This window comes from Podarcis muralis, chromosome 4 (assembly GCF_964188315.1).
Source record: "Podarcis muralis chromosome 4, rPodMur119.hap1.1, whole genome shotgun sequence".
Classification (NCBI taxonomy): Eukaryota; Metazoa; Chordata; class Lepidosauria; order Squamata; family Lacertidae; genus Podarcis; species Podarcis muralis.
Window position 1 is genome coordinate 65852962 of NC_135658.1, and position 6049 is coordinate 65859010.

The 6049-nt window shown below is 42.1% G+C and overlaps 1 protein-coding gene and 1 non-coding gene across 2 annotated transcripts in view; one reads left to right on the plus strand and one right to left on the minus strand.

Moving 5' to 3' along the window:
* The window catches only part of PPEF1 (protein phosphatase with EF-hand domain 1), a 32878-nt gene extending 31982 nt beyond the window's left edge, over nucleotides 1-896 (minus strand). The window contains exon 1 of the mRNA XM_077927477.1: nucleotides 544-896. The gene's annotated coding sequence lies outside the window, so the exon portion shown is untranslated. The remainder of the gene's footprint in view (nucleotides 1-543) is intronic.
* Nucleotides 897-5642: 4746 nt separating this feature from the next.
* Nucleotides 5643-5715, plus strand: TRNAV-UAC (transfer RNA valine (anticodon UAC)). The gene has a single exon. It is a non-coding gene; the product is annotated as a tRNA-Val (tRNA).
* The last annotated feature ends 334 nt before the right edge of the window (nucleotides 5716-6049 follow it).

Below are 6049 nucleotides of genomic sequence, written 5' to 3' on the forward strand. Positions count from 1 at the left end.
CTGTGAGAAGGGGGATCAGATGCAGCAGATAAGGGGGATCATGTATCTTTAACAGGTGTGCAGAAGAGGAAATTCTCAGGAGTGTAGCATCCCTCAGCACCTAGGTGTTGTGTCACGACAAATTTTACCTGCCACAACTCCTTCTTCTGCACAGTTTTTAGCCACTGTAGCCACCCAATATCTCTGGACATGAGCAGGCAGAAAGAATGCGTGGGCAGCTAAATATTTAATCTAGTTCTACCCCAACATAAAATGGAGTTTACAAAACCCCAACAAACTAAAGGCAGTCAATATGTGACTCTGGAGTCTGTGATCTTAGAAAAGGCTGAAAATAAATAAAATCAAGGCTCAAACTATGGATCATAAATGATTGTATTTACTTAGAAATAAATTTTATTTAGATGGGCTCAATTGCAAAGAAGCGTGTCAGCAATGGCAATCTGTGTTACACCATGCACTCCTTCTCTCCACCAACATTGATTTAAAAATAAAAACAAATGGTTAAAATATATCTACCAAAACAAAGGTACACAAAGAAATTACCTTAAGTCTTCCATTGCATCAGCAAAGAGGTTTACTAGGCGCTGTAAACAAGCTTTCTTCCTGGGCAGAGGGTACAGGATGCGATATAAAATCAATTGACATTCCAGCTTCCTTCTTGGTGGTTCACATTTGTGCTCCTCTTACATTTATGCAGATAGAAGATTTATCAAGGAACAGCTCCTTTCTCCTTCTAGCCAGAAATAAGAGCTGTGTTCTGCAGCTACGAACAGCAGCGCAGGCACAATGATGTATTGGAGAAACCTATGTTGTTACCAGGCTCTCTGAATCTCAGGCAGACAAGTGGATGGCTAAAGTTATCTGCTTCACATTGGAAACTGCTTCTCAGCAATAGTAATAATGAACCACAAACTAGCATTATGGCATAAGATAAAGCGTTTGGTGAAGCATGGGAAGAGGCACTAGAATTATAAAAAAAAGGGAGGGGGGAATGAGACAATGCAGGTCATACTCCAAGTTAATAAAATTTTCAGAGACCATTTAATACTCAGTACCCGATTAGCCTGGCCATTTCCACAGCATCCTCTCAATGAGCTTGTGAAGACCATTAGAAGGGAAAATACAATGAGGGAACAAAAAGAACTTTGCAACACAATACCACATCATAAAGCCCTCAGTTTCCAAAAGCAACAGAATGATATATATCATCAACACAATTTTAAAAAATCCATATGGCTTAAAGGGCCAGTTCTATTTGAAGAAACAGTGAATGCAACTTAGGAAGTTTCACTGAGTCAAAAATCTATTACTTGATTGTTTGGACTAATCTATACATGTCAGTCTACCTTTGTGGTAGATAATGAGAACAAGAAAAAGGTGAAGACTTGAGCTACATCTCAGGTTGCCTACAAAGGGGATCATGATAACATGCAACCTGAGGAAACAGCAGTGAATTTAGTTTCCTCTCTCTCCGTTTCCAGAGTGGTAGTCATGCCAGTCTGATGCAGCAACAGGCCTTAGCTGACATCAAACATACCTACTTTATGAGATGGAGCAGACAGCCCTCACCAAAGAATCATATGCATATTCCTAACGTACATATGCTTTTAACACAGTGAGTGCAAAATATACAGACTGGTAATAGATGGGAACAAAATGTACACTGAAACAAGAAAAAGCTAGTGCTTATTCAGCTTTAGACATATGTTTTCTACACATTGGTCAAATGAATGCACAGTACAGATTCTAAAACTAAGTAACTTTTATTAAATGGACTCACGCACATCATACAAAGTTCTGCCTTGTGGTCCAAGAGTCAGTTGACCCAATATGGTAACCGGACAAAGCAAGTTACATTGGGCTTAACACACCTGTTAGCAAAAGCTTTGTGCCATTAACATCTGCATAGCAGACAGAGGTCAACAGGTGGGTTTTCCACCAGCTTGGCAATGTAGTGATGGAAGAAGGCATAGTACTGGTGTCTACTCATCCTGCAGCTGTTAAACAGAGAGTCCCTGCTTATTAAAAAGATTATTGGTGCTGTTTGGGATGCAGAATATTGCTGCAGATCATGGGAATGTTTCTCCTTGAGTAGAAATGGTTTCTACATCATTTGAACAAATTAAAAACCTTTTATACTATTTGCTAAACCTGAAATTCATAAGCTACATTGCAGCATTCTTCTTTCAGGGTCATCAGTTTAGTAAGTGCAGAAAGTGCTTTTTAAAAGCAATGACAGGATAGGAGAGAGTAAACACACAAAAAAAGAAGAGTAATACTATCTTTGTACAGCTATTCTTTTTATCTCTCCTGAAGAATTTCATGATTCATGATAATGTTTCGTTTTTTAAAAAAATAATTCACTCCCTGAGGACTGAACAGCAGCAGTCCTCAAGAAAAAATAAAGGAAAGAAAGAAACAAGATCATTTTGATGGGCAGCAATTTGGAAGCTTCTTGTCATCAAGGCAGTATGAAAAATGAACCAGGCAAAGGCAAAAGGGGGACTGGCAAACTGTAGCAGCTGTCAGATACCAACCATAAAGGACAAGGCTTAGAATTAAGCAATTTGTAAGCTGTTGAAGGAATATAAGCAGCTTCCTTGTACTGAGTTAGACCGCTGGTCCATCAGAGTTCTCTATGCTGATGGGCAGTGGCTTCCCAATATATCAAGCAGGTATAGTATGTTTCCCAATCCCAGGGATTGAACCTACATCTTCTGCATGCAAAGCAGATGCTCTACCACTGAGACATGCTGCTGCCATTACTCCCAATATGGCTGCAATTATGACAGGCCTCCGTTATTCCTGCTGCCTCTGAGCCCTGGAAATTCTGTTTTTAATTCTTCATGCATGGACAAACATAACCGGCTCTAGTTGACATACAGCAGTCATATATACACACACATGGGACAGTGCAGGAAGAGTCTCATATACCTCAAAAATCTCCACCTTCTTTAGAGAAAGGTGAGCACACTCTCCACTCTCAATGAGGATTGACAGCCCTCTGCTGACAGAACACCATAATCTGCTTCGAAGGTAAACTGGAGCAAAATAGTATCTCAACAGATCTCATCCTTCGGGGTATTGCGTTTTATGTTGTTGCATTCCAACAGTATCTGCTATTCAGCATTTATTGCTCCTGAGGATTTTATAGCACTTTTATTCACATATGTGGATAGCGTGGAGATGATTGTTAAATCATTTTAACTAATGCTTCTCATTTCAGTTCCTTAGCTTGACTAAAGTTATTGTTATTGGTTAGCAGTAGGAAGAGTTGTTGCTTAGTCGTTTAGTCGTGTCCGACTCTTCGTGACCCCATGGACCAGAGCACGCCAGGCACTCCTGTCTTCCACTGCCTCCCGCAGTTTGGTCAAACTCATGCTGGTAGCTTCGAGAACACTGTCCAACCATCTCGTCCTCTGTCGTCCCCTTCTCCTTGTGCCCTCCATCTTTCCCAACATCAGGGTCTTTTCCAGGGAGTCTTCTCTTCTCATGAGGTGGCCAAAGTACTGGAGCCTCAGCTTCAGGATCTGTCCTTCCAGTGAGCACTCAGGGCTGATTTCCTTCAAAATGGATAGGTTTGATCTTCTTGCAGTCCATGGGAAGATCAGCCCAGTAGGAAGAGTAATTAGACAGAAATCTAGTCTGAATACTGTAGGGTCTGTTGGGGTACATTTCCCACTCTCCTTTATATTTCATTCCAGATCAGAATTATATTTTTATTTTATTTTTTGCAAATTTATTATAACATTAGTACGTATACTGTATGCAAGTTATGTGGTAGCACTGGGTTCAATGTTATAAAGTTCTAGGGGGGTTAAGAGTGACAGACCCCCAATTCATATTATGTTTGTTTCATTCTAGTCAAGTAGTTTTAAACAGATGTGGCAGAGGTATTATAAATATACGTACACCTACATCTCTCTTCTTCCTCACTTAGTCCATATCAGTGGGCCTTTACATGAATGTATAACTGGGAATAAAAGCATATGGTATTTCTGGAGCGGGCAACCTAAACTGCACCTGCATCCCACGTTTTTCTATATGGGTCAAACAGAAAGATTATTCCTTCTGTGAAGCAGCTGAGCTGATATTCTCCATTCCACTAGATCAGAGCTTTCCAAACTATGTGTTGTGACACGTTAGTGTGTCGCGTGAACGCTCCCCACGCCCCTCCCAGGGCGGGAAATGTTAAACTTCCGGTTTGCTAGTAAAACTGAATTACTGTGTCGCAAAATGATGCATGTCTGAAAAGTGTGTCACCAGCATGAGAAGTTTGGAAAGCTCTGCACTAGTTGGCAAAGCCCCTTCAGTCAGTAGGGCAGCCCCACTTCCTAAGGGTTAGTAGCTTATAAAAGATTCAGGATCCTTTCTTGCTCAAAAGATCCTGCACCTTTAAAAGCTGAAAGCTAGTGCAGAATTCAACAGGTGCCAATACCTCAAGAACCTCTTCTCATATGAATTGACCTGGACCCTGCAATCATCTTCTGAGGCTTCTTCATGTGCCCATTCCACAAGAGGTATGGAGGGTGGCAACACAAGAATGGCCTTTTCTGCAGTGGCTCCGTTTGTGGAACGCTTTCCCCAGGGACACTTGTCTGGGGTCTTCATTACATTTATTTATGCGCCAGGCGAAAAACATTCCTTTGCAACCAAGCCTTTGGCTGATTAAACATTATATGCTATTTTAAAGGTGTTATGGGGGCAGTTAATGGTTTTGTATTGTATTTTGTGTTCTCATTTTGTATTTTTATGCAGAGACCCACCCTCTGATCTTCAATTAAGGGCAGTATATTTATTTATTTATTTAATAATAATATGAAGAAGAATGTATCTTTCTAAAGCTGAAGCGAAGGACTCTCTTTTCTCACCAGTTTTCAAATGAGTTTATGCCACTCCTTTCTACAAGTTTCAAAATCAGCACAGTGCAGAAAAAGATAAATAATACAACCTAATAACAATACTGGCTAGCAAATAAAGCCAAGAGCAGTTCAAGAGAGAATATTATATAGATTGCATTTCACTGATACACACCCTTGGCCCTTTTCTTCTTTTTCCAAATTGTGAAATGCAAGCAGTGGCTAATTTGCTAAATGACTCCAAAAACCATACTTGCGTTGAACGTGCTGCAATGAGGAAGGAAAGTGCAATTAGTTTTGTTTTTGTCTCAAACCAGAACTACCGAAGACATGATGAAGGCTGCAGCCCTAATCCCGTTTGCCTGGGAGTAAGCCCCATTAACGCCCAGGGGACTTACTCCCGAGTAGACCCGGTTAGCCTTGCTCTGCTAAATAACATTACTATTCGGATACCAGTACCGGTCGACCTGCACGCCCGTCCCTGGCTTTTTTTAAATCTATCTCCAATAATCACAGCAATCATCCCTGGGACCGTGAGCAACAATCGTAATTCTTTCCTTGATTTATTTTGGCAGCGGCGTAAGGAAAAAAAAAAAACATTTCATATGTGGAAGCAACTTAAGGCAAACCCTGTTTTTTCCCCTTCTCTGCATTGCCGCGGCAACGCAGCCCCGCCTCTTCCTCCTGGCGCGTCTCCGCTTGCGCTGGGCGAAGTCAATCACAGAGCAGGAAACGGCAGACCCCACGAAGAAGGAGATTGGCGGAAAAGGGAGCCGTCGTGGCGGTTCCATAGTGTAGTGGTTATCACGTCTGCTTTACACGCAGAAGGTCCTGGGTTCGAGCCCCAGTGGAACCACTAAGTTGTTTTTTCTTTCTCTCTCCCACCCCCGCGCCTCCTTCTTCGTCCTAACCGCGGGAGTTGCAGAAATCTCACCTCATTCCTCCAATCCCGTCTGGGTAAACTAATTGCAAAGGAAGGGGGGGGAGGGGATTGGTATCCCCAATGCACAAAGTCGCCTCTTTATGATGGCTGAGTTCCGGACACTTTTGCTGCCCGTCATTATTTGCATTCCAAAAAGGTGAATGGGTTGCTCAGCTGAGCGAAGCTTGGGGAGCCTCCGTCCCGCCGTCTCCTCAATCTGAATCTTCCCGGGATAATGCACCCAAGCGTGGGCTGCGCTGTGCGGGGA